Here is a 17,715-nt window from a genome sequence, read left to right as displayed (position 1 = left end):
GACTTTCGGCAAAGTCGAGTTTCAAGAAACTCGACCCGATCCCAGTGTGGGATCGGCCAAGCGGTTGGCGATCTTCGCGCCAAAGTCACATTTCATATGACGCGTTCAGCGCCATTTCTCAGCCAATGAAAAAGGACGCAGAGTGTGGGCAGCGTAATGACATAGGTCTCGGTCCCCACCATCTTAGAGAAGGGCATGACAGTGATTGGCTTGCTTTCTGCGGCGTCACAGGGGCTATAAAGGGGCGTGCACACCGACCGCCATCTTACTTCTGCCGATCTGAGCATAGGGAGAGGTTGCTGCAGCTTCGTCAGAAGAAGGGATATAGTTAGAGAGGGAAGATTAACCCCCAAATCGTTTGTGCTGTAGCGATTTCCACTGTTCAACACCACCTTTCCTTTGCAGGGACAGTGGAGGTTAGATTTTTGTGCATCAGCTCTGTAGCTTATTAGGCTGCCTTATAAGGCTCCCTGATAGCTGCATTGCTGTTTGAACGCCACTGTGCAAACCAACTGCTTTTCTAAAAGCAAAAATCCTGTTGCTCCTTTCTGCACAGTTCTATTGTTTATTTGTCCACACTTTTGTATGCAGCAGTCCTTTTCATTGCTGGCTGCCATACTTGTCCTGAGATCATTGTAGGGAGATTGTTATTGTAGTACAGTCCCTTTTTATATATATATATATATATATATATATATATATATATATATATATATATATATATATATATATATATATATATCTTCCAGCCACGTTCTGCCACTTACATTGTGTAGTGTAATACACTGGGCATGATTGTTGCAGCAGTCTCCCACACAAAAAAGGGAGATTTAAATTGCCACTAAGTGGATCTGCATCAGTTCTGTTTGTCTTATATCTGCCAGCCACGTTCTGCCACTTACATTGTGTAGTGTAATACAGTGGGCCTGATTTTTGCAGCAGTCTCCCACATAATAAAGGGAGATTTAAATTGCTACTAAGTGGATCTTCGTCAGTTCTGTTTGTCGTATATCTGCCAGCCACTTTCTGCCACTTACGTTGTGTAGTGTAATACAGTGGGCCTGGTTTTTGCAGCAGTCTCCCACACAAAAAAGGGAGATTTAAATTGCCACCAAGTGGATCTGCGTCAGTTCTGTTTGTCGTATATCTGCCAGCCACGTTCTGCCACTTATATTGTGTAGTGTAATACCATGGGCCTGGTTTTTGCAGCAGTCTCCCACACAAAAAAGGGAGATTTAAATTCTCAACAAGTTTATATACACCTTCTACCTTGTTTTACAGTACCATATAACGGTTGTTAGTTTGGTTACATTTTCCCAAAAATGAGGAAGTCTGGTGGAAGAGGCTGGGGGTGGTCATTGCCAGCTGGTAATGATGGTGGTGGTGGTGGAGCATCTGGTGGTAGTGGGAAGACCAAAATAGCACCTAAGGCTCGACTTGTTCAGACAGCGTCATCGTCTGGCTACACAAGGCCTCGAAGGCTCCCTTATCTGGGAGTAGGAAAACAGCTTTTAAAGCCGGAGCAGCAGGAACAAGTTTTGGCTTTCATTGCTGACTCAGTCTCTAGGTCTTTCGCCTCCTCTTCAGAAAGTTTGAAATATAAAAGCAGCGAGTCGTCAGTGGATGCTGCTGGTCAGGAACAAGTCGCTTCCTTGTGTCCTTCACCCAAAGCAAAAGTGAAGGATGTGGCAGGCGACACTACAGTTTACTCCATGGAGCTCTTTACACATACCGTGCCTGGGTTAGAAAGGGAAATAGTTAACAGCCCATTACAAGATGAATCGGACATGGAGTGCACAGATGCACAGCCACAGCTAGATTATTATGCTGCTCCATTGACTCAGATCCCTACATTGCCCTCGCAGTGTACTGAGCCAGAATGTGACCCTGATATGACTATGGTGCCTCGTCCCAAACGCTATAGCACCTTACACGGTGACACAGAGGAAGGTGCACATGACATTCAAGAGGAGGTGATAGATGACCAAGTTGTTGACCCAGATTGGCAGCCATTGGGGGAACTGGGTGCCGCTGGTAGTAACTCTGAAGCGTGCAAAGTTATCTGTAAGAAATGCTCAAAGACCTTTAGCGGCGGGAAGAATATGCAAAATTTTAATACAATGTGCATGCGTAGACATTTAACCAGCTTGCACTTGCAAGCCTGGACTAACTACCAAACGTCCCATACCATTGGTGCACCCACTCAGAATGAAGGTAGTCAGCAACGCTACATTGCTTCCCTCACTGTAAGCCCACCGGTTCGGACACCACCAGCAGCAAATGTGGAGGTATCGTTGCAAGGTCAAAGCAGTCAGGGAATCACAAGGTTATTGGTAGGAAACACTGTATGTAGGCCAACATCGAGAATACCATCACCAACCCTCTCTCAATCCGCCATGTACACCACCACCACCGCTAGTTCCACCATATGCAGCTCTCCAGTCCAGCTCACCCTACAAGAGACCCTCATTAGGAAAAGGAAGTACTCACCCTCTCATCCGCATACACAGGGTTTGAACGCCCACATTGCTAGACTAATCTCGTTAGAGATGATGCCCTACCGGTTGGTTGAAAGAGAAGCTTTGAAAGCCCTGATGGCCTACACAGTACCACGCTATGACCTACCCAGTTGACACTTCTTTGTGAGAAAAGCCATCCCAGCACTCCACCAGCATGTCAAAGACCGCATTGTCCATGCACTCAGGCAATCAGTCAGTAGAAAGGTGCACCTCACAACAGATGCATGGACCAGTAGGCATGGCCAGGGACATTACGTCTCTATCATGGCATACTGGGTTAATGTGGTGGATGCAGGGTCCACAGGAAACAGCCATAGTGGGACAGTTCTGCCTAGCCCACGGTCTAGGAAACAGTTGGCAGTAGGCGTTCAACACCCCTCCTCTTCCTTCTCCTCCTCCTCCAGAAGCGAAAGCTCGTCCACAGCGTGCAGTCGCCTTACCACTCCGTCCACAGCTGCCAGTGTTGCAAACGAGGTGTCACATTATGGAACAGCTAGTGGTAAGCGTCAGCAGGCTGTGTTGGAAATGAAGTGTTTGGGCGACAACAGACACACCGCAGAAGTACTGGCCGAGTACTTGCAGCAAGAAACTCAATAATGGCTGGGAAGTGTACATCTTGAGGCAGGCAAGGTAGTCAGTGATAACGGAAGGAATTTTATAGCTGCCATAGCCCTTTCAGAACTGAAACACATACCTTGCCTGGCTCACACCTTGAACCTGGTGGTGCAGTGCTTCCTGAAAAGTTATCCGGGGTTACCAGCCCTGCTCCTGAAGGTGCAAAGACTTGGCTCGCACATCCGCCGGTCACCCGTACACTCCAGCTGTATGCAGAACCATCAGCGATCGCTGAAGCTTCCCCAGCACCGCCTAATAATCGACTTGCAACAAGGTGGAACTCCACACTGCACATGCTTCAGAGGCTGTGCGAACAGAGGCGTGCTGTAATGTATTTGTGGGAGGATACACATACACGGGCAGGCAGTTAGATGGCAGACATGGAGTTGTCAGGTGTGCAGTGGTCGAAGCTACAAGACCTCTGTCAAGTCCTTCAGTGTTTTGAGGAATGCACACAGCTGGTAAGTGCAGACAATGCCATCATAAGCATGAGCATCCCTCTAATGCGTCTACTGATGAAAAGTTTGACGCACATTAAGGAGCAGGCGTCTGCAGCCAAGGATGAGGGAAGCCTTGATGACACCTGGAACATTGGCCCACATGGCTGATTATGCCTTTTGTATCCTAAAAAGGGACCCCCGCATTATAAAAATGATGACCGATGACGATTACTGGTTGGCCTGCCTCCTGGATCCATGCTATAAAGGGAAATTACAAAATATCATGCCACATGAGAACCTTGAGCAAATATTGGCTACCAAACAAGAAACTCTTGTAGACCGTTTGGTTCAGGCATTCCCAGCACACAGTGGCGGTGATGGTTCTCACACGAGCTGCAGGGGGCAACATCGCAGAGGTGTTAGAGGTGCACAAATCGGAAGTGGCATTGGACAGAGGGGTTTTATGATGAGCTTGTGGAGTGATTTTGCAATGACCGCAGACACGACAGGTACTGCTGCATCAATTCAAAGTGACAGGAGACAACATTTGTCCAGTATGGTTACAAACTATTTTTCCTCCCTTATCGATGTTCTCCCTCACACGTCATTCCCCTTTGATTACTGGGCATCTAAAATAGACACCTGGCCTGAATTGGCAGAATATGCATTACAGGAGCTCACTTGCCCAGCTGCTAGTGTGCTATCAGAAAGAGTCTTCAGTGCTGCTGGTTCAATACTGACCGAAAAAAGGACTCGTCTGGCTACCCAAAATGTTGATGATCTAACCTTCATTAAAATGAACCAATCATGTATTTGTAATTATTTTGCCCCACCTTCCCCTGCTGACACGTAGCTTGCATGAAAAATGTCTTGCTTTTGGCCTCCTCTTACTGGCTGCTCCAATTCCTACATTTGCAGCTGCTGAATGTCCACCATAGGCCATTTTTTTACCTCCCTAAATGGGCTGACTCCCCCCACAGGGCTGTGGTCACCACCTAGCGCAAGCACCCATGCGAGTGCCGTTTGCCTGGACAGGTGGGTGTGCCCACTCTTGGGTGACGGCACTGGCACAGGGTCCCTCATAGTACAATGAAGTGTCTCTGATGGTGGTGGTGCACAACCAACGTCAGACACACCGCCATAATATGAGGGGCCCTGCGCCAGTACCGCCGCCCACGAGAGAGTGTTCCCCCCTGGTCAAACAGTGCTCTACCACTTGCAATACTTACCCCTCCCTGCTCCACCACAGTGTAGTCTGTGCTGATAAATCCTTTAATGGCACTGCCAATACAAATTTGTTGAAATGATAGATGATAGTTAAAATATACAGGGGCCCTGGCCTCCATTTAGACCATTTAATACTTTGTGCCAACTACCACTGTCTGCTACTCAGCAGAGGAGCCCACCCCTGTACGTAGCTATGCCACCTGTTTATTTTTGAAAAAATTTTTGGCAGACATTTACCTCACTTTATTATTTTGGCCTACTAACTGTGTCAGCCACTCCTTACAGTTGTCCTCCGCTGAATAAAGCTATGCCGCCAGTTTTACTCCTGTTACAAATTTTGAACTGCATTTAGCCTACTTACTTTCTTGGGCCTACTAACTGTGTCTGCCACTCCTTACAATTGTCCTCCGCTGAACAAAGCTATGCCACCAGTGTACTCCTGTTACCAATTTTGAACTGAATTTAGCCCACTTTATTATTTGGGCCTATATCTGTGTTTCCTCCTCATCCTGCCCATTGCCCAGCCACTGCTAGATGAGTCTGCTGGTACATTGACCCAGACCACTACATTCCCCTTACACTCTACACAGCCAGAATCTGACCCTGCTGAGAGTCAGGTTCCCCTTCCCGCATACTATACCACCTTACACGAGGACAAACAGGAAGTTGCAGATGAAAGTGCAGGTTCCTTCATCAGGTGGGGGGGCATACTTGTTGGCAAAGTCACTGGCACAGGGCCCCTCATAGTACGCAAAAGTGTCTCCGCCGGTGGGAGGCACACCGCCATCAAACACACCGCCGTAATTTGAGGGGCCCTGTGCCAGTGTCAATGCGAACGAGTTGGCCCCCCCTGCTTGCTCAGGATCACAGCACTTGCAAAGTTGATATACTCACCTCTCCCTGCTCCACCGCCGTGACGTAGTCCGCATTTCCTGGAACCAGCCCTACCCCCCACAACTTTAGCCAAATGACCCCCAATTTTCAATGCCTAACTATTATTATAAAGTAAATTAAGACTGACAAGCTTCAGTAATAAGAATTGATGTTTTTGGCATTAAAATAGGCACTGTAGGTGTTTTCCTGTCCTCCACTCTCTGCCGACTTTGATTCCCCATTGACTTGCATTGGGTTTCCTGTTTCAGTCGGCCCCCGACGTTTCGCAATAATTGGCCGATTTCACCCGACCTGACTTTTGACAAAGTCGGGTTTCGCGAAACCCGACTCGATCCTAAAAAAGTAAAAGTCACTCAACTCTAGTGGCAAGTAATAATTTGGGCACCCCTGGTCAAAATTACTTTTATTGTGAACATTTAAGCAAGTTGAAGATTAAATGATCTCTAAAAGGCCCAAAGTTAAAGATGACACATTTCCTTGTATTTTAGACACAAATGAAAAAAATATATTTTGAATATTACAAAAAGGAAAATAAGCTGATGCAAAAGATTTGTCGATTTGTGTACTCAGATAATTTTGACCAAGGTTTCAGGCCCTAATTAGCCTGTTAGGGTTATGGCTTGTTCACTATCTTCGTTAGCAAAGGTCAGTCAATACACATTTCTCAGCTTTATAAAATCCCAGCCTCCTATAACCTTGTGCCAAACACAGCAGCCATGGGTTCTTCTAAGCAGCTGCCTAGCACTCTAAAATGAAAATGTTGGCAGCTCAAAAAGCAGGAGAAGGATATAAGAGGATAGCAAAACATTTTCAAGTTGCTCTCTCCTCAGTTCAAAATATAAGTTTGAAATGGCAGTTAACAGGAATAGTGGAGGTCAAGATAAGATCTGGAAAACCAAGCAAAATGTCAGTGGGAGATGATTATAGGATTGTTAGAGAGGCAAATAAGAACCCCCGATTGGCCGCACAAAACCTTCAGAAAGATTTAGCTGCCTCTGAAGCTATGGTACATTGTTCTACTGTTCAGAGAAATCTGCACAAATATAACCTTCATGGAACAGTCATCAGGAGAAAACCTTTCCTGCGGAGTCACCATAAAATTTAGTGTCATAAGAATGCAAAAGAACATCTAAATAAGCCTAATACATTTGGAAACAAGTCCAGTGGACCAAAGAGGGTAAATAGAATTCTTTGGCTACAGGGATCAAAGGTATATGTGAAAAAAGGGCATAGATTTTAAGGAAAAGAACATCTCTCCAACCATTAAGCAAGGTTGTGGATCAATCATGCTTTGAAGTTGTGCTGCAACCAATGGCACAGGGAACATTTCAATGGTAGAGGGAAGAATGAATTCAATGAAATTTCAACCAATTCTTGATGTAAACAGAGCACCATCAGTAAACAAAGCTGAAGTTGAAGATAGTATTGCTTCTTCAAATGGATGGCGATCCTAAACAAAATCCACAGTAGACTACCTCAAAAGGTGCAAGCTGAAGGGTTTATAATGACCCACACAGTCCCCTAATCTGAACATTACTGAAAATCTGTGGCTAGTCCTCAAAATAGCAGCACATGCAAGGCGACCCAGGAATCTCACAGAACTGGAAGATTGGATGAAAATCCTTCAAACAATTTAAAAACTCTTGTCTGGCTACAAAAAGCTTTACAATCTGTGATACTTTCAAAAAAGAGTGCTACTAGGTACTAACCATGCAAGGTGCCCAAACTTTTGTATCAGCCCATGTAACTTTTTGGAATTATTAAAATGCAAAAGATAAAAATATATACATATATATTTGCCTAAAATGCAAAGGAAATTTGTCATATTTAACTTTAGGCCGTTTAGAGATCATTCTATCTTCAGTGTGCTTAACTGTTGATAATAACAATAATTTTGACCAGGGGTGTTCAAACTTATACATGCCACTGTATACACTCACTGGCCACTTTATTAGGTACACCTGTCCAACTTCTTGTTAACACTTAATTTCTAATCAGCCAATCACATGGCGGCAACTCAGTGCATTTAGGCATGTAGACATGGTCAAGACAATCTCCTGCAGTTCAAACCGAGCATCAGTATGGGGAAGAAAGGTGATTTGAGTGCCTTTGAACGTGGCATGGTTGTTGGTGCCAGAAGGGCTGGTCTGAGTATTTCAGAAACTGCTGATCTACTGGGATTTTCACGCACAACCATCTCTAGGGTTTACAGAGAATGGTCCGAAAAAGAAAAAAAATCCAGTGAGCGGCAGTTCTGTGGGCGGAAATGCCTTGTTGATGCCAGAGGTCAGAGGAGAATGGGCAGACTGGTTCGAGCTGATAGAAAGGCAACAGTGACTCAAATCGCCACCCGTTACAACCAAGGTAGGCCTAAGAGCATCTCTGAATGCACAGTGCGTCGAACTTTGAGGCAGATGGGCTACAGCAGCAGAAGACCACACCGGGTACCACTCCTTTCAGCTAAGAACAGGAAACTGAGGCTACAATTTGCACAAGCTCATCGAAATTGGACAGTAGAAGATTGGAAAAACGTTGCTTGGTCTGATGAGTCTCGATTTCTGCTGCGACATTCGGATGGTAGGGTCAGAATTTGGCGTAAACAACATGAAAGCATGGATCCATCCTGCCTTGTATGGAGCATCTTTGGGATGTGCAGCCGACAAATCTGCGGCAACTGTGTGATGCCATCATGTCAGTATGGACCAAAATCTCTGAGGAATGCTTCCAGCACCTTGTTGAATCTATGCCACGAAGAATTGAGGCAGTTCTGAAGGCAAAAGGGGGTCCAACCCGTTACTAGCATGGTGTACCTAATAAAGTGGCCGGTGAGTGTATGTTGCAAAGCTTAACAATGGAAAGAATTGAAACATACTGCCCGTGGACTTGACCGCAGCAAGAATATTTTATCATGTACCTATGTGCAACAAAACTAAAGGAACAATTTAATGACAAAATACATTCATGACAATCTCTCTCTCTAAATGAACACCAACTAAAGAACATCTAAGGCTGCCGTCACACTAGCAGTATTTGGTCAGTATTTTACTTCAGTATTTGTAAGCCAAAACCAGGAGTGGGTGATAAATGCAGAAGTGGTGCATATGTTTCTATTATACTTTTCCTCTAATTGTTCCACTCCTGGTTTTGGCTTACAAATACTGATGTAAAATACTGACCAAATACTGCTAGTGTGACTGCAGCCTAATACTCGAAAGGAAAAATTTGGTATTATATGGTGCGCAATAAAATGAATGTGACTTCTTAAAACCTGGAGGTACATTTTGCATTGGTTCTTTGCCATTATTAAAACCTTCACCCCAAAGCCTGATTTCACCTTCCTGACCAGGCCACTTTTTTCAATTCTGACCACAGTCAATTTATGTGGCAATAACTCTGGTATGCTTCAATGGATCTTACTGATTCTGAGTGTATTTTCTCATGACTTACTGTAGTTTATGATAATGGTAAAATTTCTTTGATATGACTTGCAATAATTTGTGAAAAAATTGGAAATTTGGCAAAAAATTTGAAAATTTAGCAATTTTTAAACTTTGAATTTTTATGCTCTTAGACAGTTATGTCACATAAAATAGTTAATCAATATCATTTACGACACATCTACTTTACATCAGAACAATTTTGAAACCAATTTTTTTTTTCTTAAGAAGTTATAAGGGTTAAAAATTGACCAGTGAATTTTCATTTTTTCAACAACATTTACAAAACCATTTTTTTAGGGACCATATCACATTTGAACTCACTTTCAGGGGTCTAGATAACAGAAAATATCGAAAAGTAACACCATTCTAAAAACTGCACCAATCAAGGTGCTTAAAACCTCATTCAAGAAGTTTATTAACTCTTCATGTGCTTCACAGGAGCTGAAGCAACGTGGAAGGAAAAAATGAACGTTTAACTTTTTAGTCACAAAAATTATATTTTAGCCCAGATTTTTTTATTTTCACAAGGGTTAAAGGAGAAAATGGATAACAACAGTTGTTGTGTAATGTCTCCAGAGTATGCCGATACTCCATATTAGGGCAAACTACTGTTTGGGTGCACGGCAGGGCTCAGAAGGGAAGGATCACCTTTTGACTTTTTGTAAGCAAAATTGGTTGAAATTGAAAACGAACGCCATGTCATGTTTGAGGAGTCCCTGATGTGCCTAAACTGTTGAAAACCCCCATAATTTACCCCATTTTGGATATTAGACCCTTCAAGGAACTTATCTAACTTTGTGGTGAGCACTTTGATCCCCCAGGTGCTTCAAAGAAGTTTATAACGTAGAGCTGTGAAAATAAAAAAATCTAAATTTTTCCACAAAAATGATCTTTTAGCCCCAATTTTTTTATTTTCACAAGGATAACAGGAGAAAGTAGACAACTAAAGATGTTACACAATTTCTCTTGCGTACACTGATAGCCCATATGTGGGGGTAAACCACTGTTTGGGCGCATGGCATGGCTCAGAAGGGAAAGAGCACCTTTTGACTTTTTGAACGCAAAATTGTCTGGAATTGAGAGGGGACGCCATGTCATGTTTGAAGAGCCCCTGATGTGCCTAAACAGTTAAAAACCCATACAAGTGACCCTATTTTGGAAACTAGATCCTTCAAGGATTTTATCTAAATATGTGGTGAGCACTTTTGAACCTCCAGGTGCTTCACAGAACTTTATAACGTAGAACTGTGAATATAAAAAATCACAATTTTTCCACAAAAATTATCTTTTAGCCTCAATATTTTTATTTTTACAAGGGTAACAGGAGAAAATGGACAGCTAAACTTGTTTTGCAATTTTTCCTGAGAACGTCAATACCCAAAATGTGGGAAAAACCACTGTTTGGGCACACGGCATGGCTCGGAAGGCAAGGAGCACCATTTGACTTTTTGAGCGCAAAATTTTCTGGATTTGAGAGTGAATGCCATTGGAGAGCCCCTGATGTGCCTAAACAGTGGAAATCCCCAAAAGTGACCCCATTTTGGAAATTAGACATCATAAGGAATTTATTTATATATGTGTTGAGCACCGTGAGCATCTATGTGCCTCACAGAAAATTATAACGTTGAGTTGTGAAAATAAAAAACAAAATTTTCCCCCAAATGTGACCTTTTAGCCCCATTTTTTTCATTTTCACAAGGGTAACAGGAGAAAATGGACCACTAAAGTTGTTGTGCAATTTCTACCAAGTATGCTGATAGCCCTTATATGGGGGAAAACCATTTTTTGGGTGCACAGCAGTGCTTGGAAGGGAACAAGTGATGTTTTCAAAAGCAGACTTTGATGGAATGGTCTGTGGGCATCATGTTGTGTTTGCAGATCCCCTAACAGGGCCTGACTGGCCATTGAGGAGTTCTAGCATTTGCCAAGGGGCCACCCCTTCCGTGGGCCTCACCCTCTGCCAGAGCCCACTTGATGTGGTGACAGCTAGGACAGGAGCTGCTCAGGAGCAGGAGAAGGAGGAGCGACCTCACCTGCTCTATTTATGTGAGCAGCAGCAATGAGACAAGTGTCCGCAGTCAGGAGGAAGGGTGGAGGTAAACTCGGCCAGGGGCAGGGAGGCATTTATCCCTGAGCCATCTCCCATCTCCTGCTCATGGCCGACGGGGGTAATTTACATGCCTCTCTAGGAGGCAGCACCAGATCCACATTTCCAGCACAGCTGCTGTCTGTAGCACCCAGCCTATGAAATCAAGCAAAATAAACCAATGGGAGGAGGTGGGCGGGGCAAGTTCTGTGAGGAGAAGACTATGGAAGATTACAGCACTGAGCTTCTCCAAAAGCAGCTGCAGCACGGTTCATCCTCTGCTGTATCAGTGCTGGAGGATGCAAGGCTGAGGGTGAGAGGATCAGTGCCGAAGGATGCAGGGCTGAGAGTGAGAGGATCAGTGCTGGAAGTTGCAGGGCTGAGGGTGAGAAAGTATTAGTGCTGGAGGATGCAGGGATGAAAATGAGAAAGGATCAGTTCTGGTGGATGCAGGGCTGAGAGTGAGAAAGGATCAGTGCTGGAGGATGTAGGGCTGAGGGTGAAACAATTGGTTCTGGAGGATGCAGGGCTGAGAGTGAGAAAGGAGACAGTGCTGGAGGATGCAGGGCTGAGAGTGATAGGATCAGTGCTGGAGGATGCTGGGCTGAGAGTGAGAAAGGATCAGTGCTGGAGGATACAGGGCTGAGAGTGAGAGTGAGCGGATCAGAGCTGGAAAATGCAGGGCTGAGAGTGAGAAAGGATCAGTGCTGGAGGATGCAGGGCTGAGAGTGAGAGTGAGTGGATCAGAGGTGGAGAAAGCAGGGCTGAGGGTGAGAAAGGATCAGTACTGGAGGATGCAGGGCAGAGAGTGAGAAAGGATCAGCGCTGGAGGATGCAGGGCTGAGAGTGAGAGGATCAGTGCTGGAGGATGAAGTGAAAATATTGGACTGCATTTTGATGACACAATGGAGAATATTTTGTTATCCATCTTTTCCTCAGTGTTCTCTGATTCTCTCATTCTAGACAATCGAACCATGCTATACTGACACTCTGGTCAGAGCTTGATCCAAGTGTTAGTTGGACAGTTTAATTAGCCGATTCTCTCAGATGAGAGGGTATATATGGCCATCTGCACCAGCCCTTAAAGTGATTATTGAACTCAGCACTTGCAAGGTGCTGCAGCCTAGTGTTTGTATCTGTGGTATGTGCACACCATGTTTTATTTCAGGTGGCAGAGTTGCTTCAGGAAAGTGTCTCAAGTCTTTAACCTGAAGGTGCCATGTGTTTTGTGCCACCGGCATCTTTTCTCGATAGTTTCTATTATAGTTGTAAGTGACAGAATGTGCTACTTCTCTTAGCCCCTTTACCCCCAATGGTGGTTTGCACGCTAATGACCATGCCAATTTTTACAATTCTGACCACTGTCCATTTATGAGGTTATAACTCTGGAACGCTTCAACGGATCCTGATGATTCTGACACTGTTTTCTCGAGACATATTGTACTTCATGATAGTGGTAAAATTTCTTTGATATTACCTGCGTTTACTTATGAAAAAAATGGAAATTTGGCAAAAATGTTGAAAATTTCCCAATTTTCCAAATTTTAATTTTTATGCCCTTAAATTACAGAGATATATCACACAAAATACCTAATAAGTAACATTTCCCACATGTCTACTTTACATCAGCACAATTTTGGAACCAACATTTTTTTTTGTTAGTGTTAGGTAGTTATAAGGGTTAAAAGTTGACCAGCAATTTCTCATTTTTACAACACCATTTTTTCTTAGGGACCACATCATATTTGAAGTCACTTTGAGGGGTCTATATGACAGAAAATACCCAAGTGTGACACCATTCTAAAAACTGCACATCGCAAGGTACTAAAAACCACATTCAAGAAGTTTATTAACCCTTCAGGTGTTTCACAGGGATTTTTGACTCTTTAAAAGAAAATGAATATTTCACTTTTTATCACAAAAAATTTATTTCAGCTCCAATTTGGTTTATTTTACCAAGGGTAACAGGAGAAATTGGACCACAAAAGTTGTTGTACAATTGATCCTGAGTACGCAGATACCCTATATGTGGGGGTAAACCACTGTTTGGGCACATGGCAGAGCTCGGAAGGGAAGGAGCGCCATTTGACTTTTCAATGCAAAATTGACTGGAATTGAGATGAGATGCCATGTCGCATTTGGAGAGCCCCTGATGTGCCTAAACATTGAAATCCCACACAAGTCACACCATTTTGGAAAGAAGACCCCCTAAGGAACTTATCTAGATGTGTTGTGAAAACTTTGAACCTCCAAGTGTTTCACTACAGTTTATAACGCAGAGCCGTGAAAATAAAAATTCTTTTTTTTTTCCACAAAAGTTATTTTTTAGCCCCCAATTTTGTATTTTCCCAAGGGTAACAGGAGGATTTGGACCCCAAACATTGTTGTCACATTTGTCCTGAGTACACTGATACCCAATATGTGGGGGGGAACCACCATTTGGGTGCATGGCAGAGCTTGGAAGGGAAGGTGCACCATTTGGAATGCAGACTTAGATGGATTGGACTGCAGGCGTCACATTGCATTTGCAGAGCCCCTGATGTACCTAAACAGTATAAATCCCCCACAAGTGACCCCATATTGGAAACTAGACCCCCAAGGAACTTATCTAGATGTGTTGTGAGAACTTTGAACCCCCAAGTGTTTCACTACAGTTTATAACACAGAGCTGTGAAAATAAAAAATCCTTTTTTTTTCACAAAAATTATTTTTTAGCCCCCAGTTTTGTAATTTCTCAAGGGTAACAGGAGAAATTGGATGCAAAAAGTTGTTGTCCAATTTGTCCTGAGTACGCTGATATATCATATGTTGGAGTAAGCCTCTGTTTGGGCGCACGGGAGAGCTCGGAAGGGAAAGAGCACTGTTTTACTTTTGCAACGCAGAATTGGCTGGAATTGAGATCGGACGCCATGTTGCGTTTGGAGAGCCCCTGATGTGCCTAAACAGTGGAAACCCCCCAATTCTAACTGACACCCTAACCCAAACACACCCCTAACCCTAATCCCAACCCTAATCCCAACCGTAAATGTAATCCAAACGTTAGCCCCAACCCTAACCCTAACTTTAGCCCCAACCCTAACTTTAGCCCCAACCCTAACCCTGATGGGAAAATAGAAATAATTACATTTTTTAAAATTTTATTATTTTTCCCTAACTAAGGGGGTGATGAAGGGGGGTTTGATTTACTTTTATAGTTTTTTTTTTGGCCGATTTTTATGATTGGCAGCCGTCACACACTAAAAGACGCTTTTTATTGCGAAAAATAGTTTTTGCGTCTCCACATTTTGAGAGCTATAATTTTTCCATATTTTGGTTCACAGACTCATGTGAGGTTTTGTTTTTTGTGGGACGAGTTGACGTTTTAATTGGTACTATTTTCGGGCACATTACATTTTTTGATCGCTTTTAATTCCGAGTTTTGTGAGGTGGAATGAACAAAAACCAGCTCTTCATGAATTTCTTTTGGGGGGGCGCTTATTCTGTTCCACGTTTGGTAAAATTGATAAAGCAGTTTTATTCTTCGGGTCAGTACGATTACAATGATACCTGATTTATATCATTTTTTTATGTTTTGGCACTTTTATACGATTAAAACTATTTTATGTAACAAATAATTATTTTTGCATTGCTTTATTCTGAGGACTATAACTTTTATATTTTTTCGTTGATGATGCTATATCACAGCTGGTTTTTTGCGGGACAAGATTACGTTTTCAGCGGTACCATGGTTATTTATATTTGACTTTTTGATTGCGTGTTATTCCACTTTTTGTTTGGCGGTATGATAATAAAGCGTAATTTTTTGCCTTTTTTTATGGTGTTCACTGAAGGGGTTAACTAGGGGGACAGTTTTATAGGTTGGGTCATTACGGACAATACTAAATATGTGTACTTTTATTGTTTTTTATTATTAAGATAAAGAAATATATTTATTGGAACAATATATATATATTTTTTTTCTTTATTTAGGAATTTTTTTTTACACATGTAAATATTTTTTTTTAACTTTTTTACTTTGTCCCAGGGGGGACATGACTATATAGGGTCAGATCGCTGATCTGACATTTTGCTGTGCACTGTGTCAGATCAGCGATCTGAGAGGCAAAGCAGGGTGGCTTCCCGGCGCCTACTCTGAGCAGGCGCTTGCAGGCCACCTCCCTGCAGGACCCGGAAGGCCCCCCGTGGCCTTTTTGGATCCGGGCCTGCAGGGAGGAGGAGGTAGGAGACCCTCGGAGCAATGTGATCACATCGCGTTGCTCCGAGAGTCTCAGAGAAGCATGCAGGGAGCCCCCTCCCTGCGCGATGCTTCCCTATGCCGCCAGAATGTTGAGATCATGTTTGAGTGTGCTGGGGGTTAATGTGCCAGGAGCAGTCCGTGACCGCTCCTGGCACATAGTGCCGGATGTGAGCTGCGATAGTCAGCTGACACCCGGCCGCAATCGGCCGCACTCCATCCATGAGAGCGGCTGATCGGTGATGACGTACCATCCCGTCGGTGGTCATATGGGCCCATACCACCTCGACGGGATAGTACGTCTAATGTCAGAAAGGGGTTAAGGGCCTCGGTTTCCGAACACTGAAGCAGTTAAAAGAAGTAACAACAGAAGTTTTTTAAAAGTTACTTCTGATGCTTCTGTAAGGAAGGTAAGGCAGCGGTAAACTGGTTAATGAGTCACTGCACAGGAGCTGGGAATGTGTGCTTGCCCCCAGACTGAAACTTGCCATCAAGCCCCTGGTTTTTATCATCAGTATTTCATTAGTGATTTTCAAGTATGAAAAAAATTAATTAATTAAAAGCTTCTTCTATACATTACAATGTTAATCACGGACCACTCAGAGTGTACACTGGTGCTATCGATGTGCTCTCCGTGATTGGCACAGGTTCATAGACTCCTATAGGTGATTTTGTCTGTGACAACGATAAAAAATGAAAAGGTCTCTGATTTTTATTTGGGGAGACACAGTCTGCAAAAACCAAAAGTAAATGCAAGGCCGACAGCACATCTGACAAAAATTAACAGGAACAGAAGCCGAGGATGCCCATCCTATATTCACAGGACCCAGGTGGAAGAGCACATACCATAAGTTGAAGTGAAGGAAAGCATCCAATCAAGGTGAAAGTGAAAAAATTCTTCTTTATTGTGCCATAAAATGCGACGTTTCAACCCAAATGGGTCTTTATCAAGCATACCATATTGACAAAATGGGGGCCTTAAATAGGAAGTTGGTCAGCACTGAACCAATCATCACACCTCAGACCGCCCACAAGATTTACATAGTAAAATTCAATAATCGCAAAAACAATATAAAATTTACAATACGATGATTAAATGAATGATTAAAAACTACACATCACAATTTATACATTAAATGTAGCACATAATGGAACCCAGAACTGTAATAATGAACACATGTAGGGAATCAAATATATGTAAACAGTGAAGCCCACCACTCATCGACGCTGTAGCAGCCATGCTGTGTGATCCACCAATGCGGTCCCTTGTTGTTCATACACCCCGCAAGCGCAAATCAGAGCAAGTATACTGGAGCCCAATCATCAAAAGTAACACAAAAGAGCCTGACTAGCCAGATCCAATCCAGGATCTTCATGTAGAACCATAAATCGAGTGCTCATGTGACTCGATCGCACTAACCTCCATGTAACAGAACTCGCATCATCTTTGTCCAGCTGCCTGCTTTGTCCAGCAATGGGCACACACACACACCGGTCACATGACCGAGTCACAAGACCAAGCCTATGACTCCGGCATGGCACGCCCACCGGTTTCTAAGCAACACAGTGAGTGTCAAAGAGTAGCAAAACACACGTAGTGGTGCGGAATCAAGGACACGCAATACAATACACGTGACTCACACTGAAGTGGAATATCATACAACCGAGGCAAAAAACACAAAACAAAAACCCACATGCAACTGTGCCCAGGACTTATGTATAGCACATATAACGCAGCCATGGTTGCAAAAGGTACCCACCCACCTATCCAAGTGGTCATCGGCCATGATACACAGCAACCTGTCAAATAGAAAGAGTAATATATGCCTAGATGTCCGCTAAGTTGTAGCCACTCAGGCCAGTGTACTGTCTAATTATCGGTGTTGGTCACAACACGAGCGCATCAACCATATACTCTGTGCTTCCATCATAGAAACAATGACAGAAAGCACAGCATGCGGTGTTGTCATAATGACCGAAACACCGCTTGCCGGGGGCGTCACATAAAATGTAAATTAACGCCCATCACTACTATCCTGCCTTCGTGTTTCAGTACAAGCACCCATTGCAAAAATCGGAGGATGCAATCCAGATCAAATTACAGAGATCCATATCCTAACACATAAATACCACAGTAAATGCAGCATCTGTGATAGGACAAAGACCATGTTCGGCCCCATTTATCACATTGTGGAACATCCACATCATAGCCGATTTCATATTAGTGGGGACATCCCTAAAACAACAAATGCCATATCCA

This window comes from Ranitomeya variabilis, chromosome 1, assembly GCF_051348905.1.
Source record: "Ranitomeya variabilis isolate aRanVar5 chromosome 1, aRanVar5.hap1, whole genome shotgun sequence".
Taxonomy (NCBI): domain Eukaryota; kingdom Metazoa; phylum Chordata; class Amphibia; order Anura; family Dendrobatidae; genus Ranitomeya; species Ranitomeya variabilis.
This window is presented reverse-complemented; position numbering follows the sequence as displayed.